Source organism: Colias croceus, chromosome 9 (assembly GCF_905220415.1).
Source record: "Colias croceus chromosome 9, ilColCroc2.1".
Taxonomy (NCBI): Eukaryota; Metazoa; Arthropoda; class Insecta; order Lepidoptera; family Pieridae; genus Colias; species Colias croceus.
The window spans coordinates 6,491,210-6,504,296 of NC_059545.1; positions in this window are offsets into that span (position 1 = coordinate 6,491,210).

Genomic DNA, 13,087 nt, shown 5'->3' on the forward strand with positions numbered 1-13,087 from the left:
GCAAGATTACAAATGAAATGAGTGATTAAGTATTGCGCTGTCTACTTTAATTTTCAGCTCGATTAACTGCATATAATTATTTAAATTTAATACACTTGCTGCATACATTGTAGTGGGTTTTACTTTAATGTCAATTTTTGATTTATAGTTGCGTTAAAACAGCTGAAGATTAATAAAAATATATTTAATAGATAACAGGTAAAATTATTCCTAATTCTCAAAATAATTTATGCAATATGTAATTGTATTAAGTAGTATAGCAATTATTTTCTGGTAAGCTTACGTAATTATTTAAATAAAATTGCTCTACTACTGAAACGTACATATCGCGGTTGTATAGGTATACTGTTACTGACCAGCAGAAATAAAATGATTAAATCAGATCTTCACAGGAGTATTAACTTCATGTATTATTCAGACGATAGGCGTCAGATGTTTAGTGCGATAATTGCCTTGTTAATAAGAAGATAAATATTATAACATTCAAGTATATCGGTGCTTTTCATGACGATAAGTGGCGGACCGTATCATGGACTCATGGTTGTGGTTTTGCTGGGAACCCATTGGTTTAGGGAGCTCGGACTGATAGGGCCGTACAGGGTGACCGCTCCGGGCGCTCAGAGTGCCATATTCGGTCAGTGCACACTCTTGTTTACAGACGCGATATCGCGAGGCCGCGTGACGTAGCGTCTAGACGGCCAGCCCGCCGCCCTCACCCCGCGCCGCCGACCATGCACTCCGGTTTATCTTTTCAAACGGTAATGCTGCAATATTAAAGCCTCGAACGCATCAACATCAGGTAGGTCACGTGGAGGTGCATAATATAATTCGTTATGCCAAGTGCGACATGATGCAATTAACGTTCTTGACCCTTTTTAACTATTTCACGCCCAAAATGCCACGGGCCACCTGAAAAATGATCTTATGCAATGCGTAGGGAGAACTTGTTGTTTCTTGTGTAATAAATAAATAAATAAATAAACTTCATAATGTAGAGTCTGTGTATTGAAAATGGAATTATAACTTTTCATATTTCAAATAAACATTAAATTTTTCTAATAGATAATACCGATTACCGGATAGGTAATCTATAGGGGTCCATTTACCAGGCACGTAGCTACCGCCGTATCTGCCGTATCAATTATACGGGGCCCCCGCGTCAAGGGGGCCCCCAACGTGCGTAAGCAAAAATCATTAAAAACTTCCCATTTTTTTTCAGAAATAATAAAAGTAAAAAAAGCAAAAAAAAAGCAATTTTCTGGCCTCCTGTGTAAAATTTTTGGAATGAGTGACAGATAGACAGTAATTATGATGAATAAATATTTCTTTTAATTTTATGCAAACATTTTTTTCTTTTGTGAGAAATCTTTACCTTTCCTAAGGGCCCCCAAACACTTTTTATACGGGGCCCCGCCAAGGCACGCTACGCTTCTGCCATTTACATTCCAATCCTATTGATTAGTTTTCTATTAAATAAAACTGCACACTTTGATTTACAGGTTGTTACAGGTAATAGTTTTAAAAGGGTAAAAGTATAGATCTTTTGCAGTAAAAAAAGAAAACATTTATTTTTAAGATATTATTAGAAATTGAACAGAGACTTATGCATTTACTAGCTGCTTCGCGCGGTTTCACCCCCGTGGCTCCTCTCCTGTTGGTCGTAGCTTGATGACATATAGCCTATAGCCTTCCCTCGATAAATGAGCTATTTAACACCGAAATAATTTTTCAAATCGGACCAGTAGTTCCCGAGATTAGCGCGTTCAAAAAAACAAACAAACTGTTCAGCTTTATAATATGAGCATAGATTATACTAGCTGTGCTCCGCTCCTGTAGGTCTTAGCGTGGTGATATATGTATATACATACGTATAGCATAAAGCCTTCCTCGATAAATGGGCTAGATAGCCCTGAAAGAATTTTTCGGAAGAATCGGACCGAGAATAGCGCGTTCAAACAAACACTCTTCAGCTTTATAATGATATATATATATATATATATATTTTTTTATGGTATTCAAATGCTTTATAAATATAAATTTATATAGTATAGATTAGTTCGGCTACCATACCGAATAGTAAGCGCGTATATAAACGTAAGTATTATTGTTACGTTAATATTGCAGCATAACCGCGCAATCTCTTCTCCTTCGTATTTTAACGTAATTGATTATAGTAAACGTTTTTGTGTAAGTATTTACCACATTTTGACTGCTGATTAAACGTCCAATTCACAGGTCCTATTACTTCCGACTAAACTGACAGCTGACAAACCGTATGGTCTAAGATCCGAACATAAGTCAACCTGCACCGGCGTGATAATAGAATGAGGAGGTCAAGGATTTTCCCAGTCAAACCATTTTTAATACATTTTTTAATACACTAAATTTATTATAAAATTGGTCTCATTCTATTATCACGCCTTCAAATTTCATTTATTTACAAGAATGTTGTTACAAAAAAGGTGTTGTTACAATATTAAGGCGCTAATACATTCTACCCACTATTTGGGTGTATTGTATTTTATTTAAATGGCTCGTCGACTTATGTTCTCTTAGACCAGTAGACAGTAGCTAATAATAATATTTCTGAATAATATATATTTTATTTCTGATATTATCTTAACTAAATATTATTTTGTTTGAATCTGACCGCAGCATTTAATGAATCAAATATGAAATTTCATAAAAAAGTGATTAAATGTAGAACCTAAGTCAACAAAAATCTGTTTATAAAAATATTTATTGTAATAATTATTTATTTATTTTTTATTTAGCTTGCTTTGCAGTTTACACTTTGGCTATGCTCGTGCAATTTAGTACCTGTGTCAAGTTTTAAAAACAGTTTTTTTATGACGATATGTAAACTTTTTTTATGTTACCTAGGCCATTAAGCTCATATTTACCTTCTCTGTAAAAAAAGATATCTAAGGTGTTAGTTTATCATCGAATGCAGAATTTTATTAAACAATTTTGTATTAACCACAACTCACAAATAATGTAATATGACTAATATAGCCATATTTTGTTTTCTTATAATAATTAGCAATCAACTAATTCGTCAAACGTAAGGAAAAATAATAAAATATTATGTGGAGCCCACGTGGAGCCCTACATAATCACTTTCGTCTCCTACTGCGAAGAGAAATTTAATTCGCAAAATGTAATAAATGAAAGCAGGACGGTTATCTGTACAGTAGACAGCTAGACTTCCGCTGAATATGGTGCCATTTGCAACAGAATATTAATTTGAGTAACACTGAATTTTATTTAAATGTCTTGCTTGAACATTTTAATTTTCGTCAAACAAATGTTTACTCATTTAGATATCGCATACCAAAGAGAAATTTTGTTGTATAACCATTGTATATTGTATTTCAATAACTTTATTACGTATATTATAGTAATTATAGTAATACCTATATAAAAGATACTTATTAAAAAAATGTATGTGACTATTTTTGGCATATAAAATATAAATAAATGATAAGCGTAAAATAAATATTTATTTTATTAAACTTTAGACGCATTAATATAAGATGTTATTAATCGTTGAGAATTAAATTGCAACTTCTTTATTGAAACCTATTAACGTCAATATTGTATTTACATGAATGGCTGGCTAATTAGATTAGTTATAGTATTAACCAGCTCACCACGCTACTAAACAGTAATTGCTGTGCTAAATATCGTCTAGACATTGTTTGTCTGTAAACATGAAAAAAATATCTTAGTTAGATAGACTAAGATATTTTTTTCATATCTGGTAGATATGAAAAAAATCGTCCACTGCTTAGTTGGTAGGCACTATTTATTTATTTATTTTAACCACAACAATGATTAAAAAAAATAAAAATATCAACTGAAACACAAGCTGCGCTCCGCGGTTTCACCCGCTTGGCTCCGCTCCTGTTGGTTTTAGCGTAATGATATATTATAGCCTCGATGAATGGGCTATCTAACACCGAAAGAATTATTCAAATCGGACCAGTAGTTCTTGAGATTAGCGCGTACAAACAAACAAACAAACTCTTCAGCTTTATAATATTAGTATAGATAAGTTAGTTAGATGTATTTCCTGTTGGTTTGGAAAAAAATCAAAAGCAAGTTTTGCAGCAAAGAAGCTAAGTATACTTGCCAAGGTAAGGCAATTGCACCGGAACAGCTTCTGAATCTCTATAAAGCACAAGTTCGGTCGTGTCGTTCGGTCGTTCAGACCAGTGCCCACCTATGGCACTGGGCTGGAGCTGCAAATTACCAACTGTCAGCACTTGATTTAATCCAAAAACGAGCGAAAAGGCTTATTAACAATGACGTATTAGTCAATTCAAAATTGACCTGCCTCGAAAATCGTCGTAAGGTTGCCAGTTTGTCGGTATTTTATAGAATACTAGCTTTACCCGCAGCTTCGCCCGCGCAGTCAAAGAAAAACCCGCATAGTTCCCGTTCCGTGGGATTTCCGGGATAAAACCTATCCTATTTCCCGGGGTAAAAAGTAGCCTATGTGCCTATGTCCTTTCTCGGGTATCAAAATATCTCTATACCAAATTTCATGCAAATTGGTTCAGTAGTTATAAGGCGTGATTGAGTAACAGACAGACAGACAGAGTTACTTTCGCATTTATAATATTAGTATGGATTCTTTAGCGAATGTGCCGAGGAGTTACATAACTTGGTACCGGCATCACCTTTTCACCATCAAACAACCAGACGCCGAGCAGATTTCCATCCTTATGTTGTGGACATCCCTAAAATTCGCACAAAGCGATTCACGTCATCGTATTTTCTCTTTCGAACATCTAAGGATTGGAACTCTACCGAATACAGTTTTTCCAGCTTCTTACAATCTACCCAAATTCAAAGCAAATGTGAATAGGCACCTTCTAGGTAAACATGCTCCAACTTTGGACGCGTTGTCACTTACCATCAGGTGAAAAGCAAAAAAAATAAAAAGATATTTTTTTCTAACAGGGTGCATTACTTGTAAATATAATATGTAAATTTCTGTAAGTAATGCTTAAATCTAAGTGATAAATTAGGTACAAGTACAATCATGACTCATTTTTTTTAACTTTTGCAGTAGGAATGATAAAATAATACCTTGGTTCTATTAACAATTTAGTTTTTAAAATATGAATTTCCCCTAAGTTTTTTGACACTAAATATATTAATGTATACTGTAATTTATTTTGATCTACCTACGCATTATGGTTAGCGTAGTTTTAATCACAAGCCAGACACATGAACAAGTTTAACTATATTTAAAACACAACAAATACAGAATTATGAATGCGTTGATATGATAATAGGTATGTTCAATGTATAATTAAAAATTAAACTAATACTAGTGTGAAGTAAACCCCTAATATGTAAGTCAGTTTTGTAAAACGAAATATGCAGTACCTACATTGCATATTATGAGATAATTATTGTAATACATAACCTTCATAAATATATAAGACATGAATTTCCTATCATTTTCGGATTTATATGAAATATCAAATTATAACTAATTTCGAAATCAATAAGATATTCTGCATTTTCAAATGCATTTTTTATAGCCCATATCCAGTATCCTACAATATTGCAACGTTATATTACAAGCAAATATGAAATTCAAATACTCAGAAGCCTCATTTCATGGAAATACAAAATTTCATTATATTTCCAATTTCAGAACGCCTAGGAGTCACCTGCTGTAAAATAAGGTTATTTTTTATTGCACTTTATGAATAGGTATTTTTTTCTTTCATAAAAATATCTCATCTCTATGTACCTATGTGATGGTCATAAAAACCAATTTGTGCATTTAAACGTTCATTCCATTCATCTAGATAACTAAACTTGATATTTATTATGGAACGTGGATGCCACTGGATTATTATAAGTAGGGGCGAAGGCCGTTCAGTGAGCGTGTATGTCTAGGCCGCCGCGCCTGTCTGCAGTCTAGCCGGCTCGACTGACATAATGGACACACTGTTAAATTATACCTACTTACTATAGGTTCAAAAAGCAACCGGCGGTTCAATAGGAGTTCAAGGCTAGTGATGATACCCTCGTATTAGACACATTCATTGTTGGACGGCTGTGTTATATTTAGAAGATTAAAATGCGTAAAGGGGAGCTTAGCTAGATAGATAAATATGATAATGTGTGTCAAACAAAATGATCCCTTAACAATTAACTTGGAACGGGAATACACGAACATCTGCATAACAAAACTATTGTGAGAATACCGAATTAATTGTTGCAGGCAAAGTTTATAAGAAAAAAATATAGAGACTATCATTTAAATAAATTATAGATTTAAAATATATATTTAAATAACAAATTCTGATAGAATAGTGGTTACGTGGTACTGACTTAATGCAAACATTGATAAAAAGAATTTCAATTTGAGTATCTCTTCTTGGCCCATTTAATTAGCGGTGTCGAATCTAAAAGCGCGTGTCGATTACACTAACGAACGTGCCCGCGACCTGCGACAGGGGAGATTGCGGCAGACGGCTACTGAAATTTGGGTTAGGCGTTTTTTTTGCGGTGCGCGGGCGCTGGTAGAAGTGCGAGCGTGAGGTCGATGAGCCTCATTCCCCCCGCCCGCGCGCACCCCCGCGCCAACCCTCGCGACCTGTTCTTCCACAAGGTGCACCGTCCGCGTCCGCAGCCGCTAACCCTACATACATACCACCTGCCAGACTATTGGTAAGTATAACATATTAAACCACCTGACGAGATCAACAGGAAACTGCCAGGAACGAGTATTCCGTACTTGGATGTTTCCATTTTTATTTACTTTTTCCAAGCGTTGACCCTGACAAAAATGTTAAAGCTTGGAAACGTTGATTCGACTTTTGAATAAAATTAAACCTTAATAAGGTTGTACACGATATACCTAGTATTAAATAGGCGACTGCAGAAGCACGGCATACCGATACCGAACAATTTCTATATTTTCTTATAACTTATCAACTTTTTGTCAAACAGCCTATTAAAAATGATTACAAAATTTGTCAGCCTATCTGTCTGTCCGTTCGTTTTAGCTAAAACTCTTCCGATTGTGAATCGGTAGCGTAGTTAAGACGAGTAATGTATACAGGTAACCAATAAGCATGCATATTATCCCAAATGAATTCTTCATAATAACTTGCTTCATTCCTAATGAGATATGATGGACATTGAAAGAGCGATGTCGGATTATTATTTTGATATGTCATCGTAATGATGACAAAAATAATATTTGGCGGTATATACCTATAGTGATTAAATAATTAATCTAAAATTATAATATTATGATTCATCAAATTATATTGCAATATATTATATGATATGTATTGACACATTATATTATCATTTTTACATTCGTATGACATTTACCAATAATTTAGATGCATTTGGATTATATTATTTTATGCGTCAATACACAGAGATTAATTTATAGATAACTAGGTTTCCGCCCGCGGCTTCCCTTGCGCAGTCAAAGAAAAACCCGCATAGTTCCCGTTCCCGTCATTTTCCCGGGATAATAAGAAGCCTATGCCCTTTCTCGGGTATCACAATATCTCCATAAAAAGGAGTAATCATGTAATTTATTCACTCAAAATGGAATGTAATAAATGATTAGGATCCATATCCATGAAAATGAAAAGTAAATAAATAATAAAATAAATCACTACATAGTACACATAATAAAAAATTTTCAAATTTTCCTCTGTCTAGTAAGATTCCTTCAGAGCAGGCGAAGCCGCTCGCGTATAGCTAGTGTAAGATCTAGTATATATTATAAAGGCGAAAGTTTGTATGGATGTATGGATGTTTGTTACTCTTTCACGTAAAAACTACTGAACCGATTACAATGAAATTTAGCACACATATAGAGGGTAACTTGGATTAACACATAGGATAGTTTTTATCCCGGAAATCCCACGGGAACGGGAAATATGCGGGTTTTCCTTTGCAAACGCGGGCGAAGCCGCGGGCGGAAATCTAGTAATATCATAAATTAATACGTAGAGTTAAAGCGAACAAGAAGTGGTATGAGTATAAGCAAAAACGCTAGTCATTATGCTAGTAAGTGAAACTAAACGTTATATAAATTATAATTTCTAATAACGCGGTAGTGATCAGTCTGGAGATATGAGTCGCATATGGCTCATGGACGTGCCATCCGCGGCATAATATGTTTGTTTACATGCATGCTCGTGCATAGGCCGCCACGCGAAATGCGTTACGCATAATAAACTTAATGACACACTTTTTCTTGCTTTAAATATCGCGAACGAACATAAATCTTATTAAAACAGGTTGAAGACCAAATAAAAATAAACAGGTGTGATTTTTAAGCACTGCGCGTTTCTGACCTAGCTTAAATGTTTTTATGATATATTTTATTTTTAACAATAAATTCCTTGATAACCTTGAATTTAAATATGTCGGAGAATGGGTGGTTTTGAAACGAAAACTATTAGAGCACAGGAAAATATCAGTAAAATGAGCTTTGAAAGTTTCCTTGACATTTATTCAGCTTTTGTTCGCCATTGCTTAGTAATATTACAAAATAAAAATAACTGCGTTAAAAACAACCGACTTCAAAAACGGAAAAGTAAGAAATAAAAAAGATTTGATATTTTTAATTACTACATTTTATTTTTATGTGCTATTTACTAAAAAGGTTTGATGTCGGTGCATGGGCTTAATACTAAGTGCTTAGTGTTTGGCACCGACTTCAAACCTATTTAATAAATAGCACATAAAAATAATATGTAGTAATTAATAATATCAAATCTTTTTTATTTCTTACTTTTCCGTTTTTGAAGTCGGTTGTTTTTAACGCAGTTATTTTTATTTAATACTTTTTAGTGTATTTTTCAACACGAATCAAACGAGCCCAAACTCGATAAAGTTGAGTCAATATATTACTGAGTTCCTATGGCCACCTTCCGATTCCATCATCAGATCAGCTCCATGTCATGATAATGTTTCATCGCTATCCAATTTACATTCGTATACAAAATTTCAGCTCAATCGGTTACCGGGAAGTGAATCAAAGTTACTTGCTACATTGAAATTAAGTCATCGAGTACAGACAAAAATGCTCATAAAATAAAAACTACTAGGCCTAGCCGAATAAAATTTTTATGGGACCAATTCGACACCATCCCGCATCGAACAAAAAAAGAATCACGTAAATCGGTTCAGAAACCTCGGAGTAATCGGTGTACATACATAAAAAAAAAAAAAAAAAAAATATACCGGCCGAATTGATAACCTCCTCCTTTTTTTTGAAGTCGGTTAAAAAACAATAGGCACAAGCGAAAAGTTACCTAAAAGGGAAGCCTAAAAACTGTAATTGTATTTAAACAAACCGTCATGGGTACCCATACCCACAGCCACAAATAAACTCAAAAGAGCAATTAAATCACAAACACGATACGATGGGGAGCGAATTATAAAGGGATGCGAGTTTCCCTTTGTTCTGGTTAACTTATAAATTACCTATCTCTTTAGTCGTACACGGTTCATCACACACATTCGAAAATATCTTAACTCCATTTGACCGTAAGAATAATTTAGTTATATGTATTTATAATTTAACACTCTTGTAGTTAAAAAAACTCCGTAGTTAATTTACAAATCTCATATTTTCTACAAGTAATGTTAATGTAAACATGAGCTTTACACAATATTTAAATATATACCCAAATGATAGCATGCAAATGGATTGAAGTACTTATATGTAGGTCAAGTGGCTATAATTAATTGATAAAGAATTTTAAATCTAGTTTTTGCGCCTCACAGACTAAATAGCAAGAGCATTAAAAGATTATTCATAGTTCATACACGTGTATACTGTATAAAGCTTTAGAAAAGTTCATGGTTAGGTGGTTGGCTAACAGGTCGTGGGTGTTTGCTTGAGTACTAAAATATATTAGTCCACTCAGGTAATGTGTGTAAAATTTTATCAAATATTAATGTAATATTTAATGAGAGATTAGCTGATTATCTTAGTAATATTTTAATGGTAATTTTATTAATGCCATTGTATTTTGTTATCTTTTAGATAATTGCTACTTACTAGAAACTATTGGTCTTAACACGTTATTCTAGATTAGACGACATCTAGAGGTATAAAAAAGTTCGCAACAATGGCGTCAGTATTTCCAAGAACTGTGGGAAATCCAGACTGATAGCAATTCGTTAGTCAGCAGGAAGTCTCCCAAAATTAAATTTATAGGTAAGGAATACAATATTTTCCTTGGAATTCACTTTTCATTCTTATGTTTAAATCATCTCTATCCTTTTGTTTATATTATTAGTTTTCCCAGAAAACTTTCTTTTCTCTTTCTTCTGGTTTTTTCTTCACATACAAAAACAGGTATGAAAAATAGATGTTGGCCGATTCTAAGATCTAACCAATAGGCACAGCCAGCCTTTCGGAGGAGTATGGTAGGTAACTAACATTTTGACCCGAAAATTTCACATAATATTTGGTAGAGAAGAGATATAGAGACATTGTTTGCCGGGAAATAAATAAAGCAGGTATAATACATAATTATATATTCTGACATAATATCTAACTAAATAGTTTCATGTAGATTGATGCCATAGTCTAGCGTTTTATATTATAATCAAACAATGACCTATGGCCACAGTACAGGCACATAATATTGTGGACTGTGGTACAGGCCACCGAAACAATAGAGTGACACAATGCAGGAAACATGACAAAATAACACTTTTGGTATGTCACGAATTAGCGTGGTACATATACGTAGTATCAAGGTACACGTCACAATAAGCAAAACGTGTCTAGACAGTGTGCAGACGAATTTTTAATACGACCGCGACGGATCGCTTGCACCTAGCGCGGCGTAATAGACACGAATAATCACATCACTTTACTACGTGATATTTTAATTAAAAACAGCCATAAACAACTCAGTCTTAGCGTCTTGACTAAATAGTTACTCGCCTATTGAAAATTATTACGGTCTCATTTCTCGAAATGTAAATACTTGATAGGTACATAGTTCATAGATTGAAACATACATTGTTAAATTTCACTTATACAATGTACCTACCTAGGTATCGAAAGAATTATCCCTCTAACTAATTACACCAATTTTGAAACTCAGAAAGGACTTGATCACAAAATTTATAATAAATTTTATGAATGTTGGTGCATATCATAGCATTCTAGCTGCACCACACTCTGATGCAGCTAGAATGCTATTAAACTTTAAATTTAAAATATACTCAGTTAATATAGTTTGTTAAGTGTTAAATATTTGTACAAGGTACGATGGGATGTCCTTTAGGACAAAAATCCCTAAATAAAAAATAAAAAAATTTAAGCTCACATAATATAGGTACTTACTTGGATAGAAATAGCGTTAAAAATGTTGTAAAATAAAATAAACAATAAAGCTCCAATAGTATAATTGGATATTTTTAACAAATTACTAAAAATGAATAAGTCCGAGACTGATTGTACTTTGAAAAAAAAAAATAAACTTGAATTTAAGTTGATAAGCAGTCCTACACTTTTCTCTCGTGAAGATTAATAAAACATCAATAGTTTAAGTTCGTGAAACACCACTTGAAAAGATAAATATCACTAACGTTATGATTATAAAAGGCAGCATATTTAAAAGTCGCATATCTAGACTATGACTTGATGTCTAGACAGCGATTCCAGGAGGTCATGAGCTAGCTTTCACATGTTTGTTCAGACAAAACAAAAAAGGCTCTATAAGTGGATACGTGACGTAATTTAAAATTAATCGACGACGTCTGCGAATGTATTACACGTTTTATTTGTTGCCATTGTCATGCGTAGTGGGCTACGAATAATGCAAAACAAGGATCTAAATACCATAAAACCACATAAGTTTTCCTTGTTTTGAATGTTTTATTACAGACGTTAGCCCACATTGAATTACAATTTAGATCCTACTTAAAATATTCATTAGTTAACAGCATTGCAATAGGTACTAGGAAAACATGTTGTAGACTAAACAACGTTGATGGGTCATACTTAAAAATAATATACTGAGACAAACTGAAGCGTATAGAGCTAGATATATTTTAATCTTGTTTATTGCGTAGTTTTATTGTATCTACCTACCAGCTGAACTATTACGTTTAATTGTATGTATTATTCTAAAATGTATTTCTATGAAAAAATTTATGATATTAAAGAAATAGGTTAGACGTAGGGTAACGGCACCAGTGGTCAGCCAGGAACCAGTGATCAGCCTATTGCTTTGTTTATTAGCCATAAATATCGCTGTAATCAAAATAACCAAATCACGCGCACTTAAATAGAAGCTCTGTTTCGTTATTGGTTCATGCATCACGCGATAGGAGCGGCAGGGGGTTAGGGAAGAGAAGTAAACACGTTCGTACAGATGCTGTCCGCCGACAAGAGCAGAAGTGTCATGTCCGCAATATTTTTTGTTTCACGTGGTGCTCTTTTGAAAGGTGAGAAATAACATATTTTAGTATGAAATGTGATTGTGTTTTATAGATAATAACTTTATAGATTACTTAGAGCATTTAATTTTATGAAATTTGATAAAAAATGTTGTTTTTTTACTTAAAAATTTGAGGGGCTGACCATTGGATACTGATTTTTTATGAAAGATCCAATGGACAGCCCCCGGGGCTGATTACTGGGATTATTTCCTAATTGTTAGAAAACCCAGTGGTCAGCCGCATTTCAAAATATTTTTTCAAGCGACTGACCACTGGGTCTCCATGATCCAGTATTCAGCCACGATGTTATTGAAATAATATTTTAAGTATAAATGCGAATGTTTGTGTTTAAATCTGTAAGTATTGTAGTTAAGTTTTGTTAGTTAAGTTTTACCTGAAATAATGGTAAAAAGTTATTATTGTTCCCTTTTTTTTAGCTAAAAATGCCGCCAAGACAACAGTATCCTCCAGAGAAATCCTCCGAAAGAGATCCTCCTGTGGTTGATTATAATTATATATATATTGTGGATTATAGATACATCAATAGGACATATTATAAACTAATATCGCTGATTTTTTTAAAAAGAATTATTGCTGTATTTATGATAAGTAATAA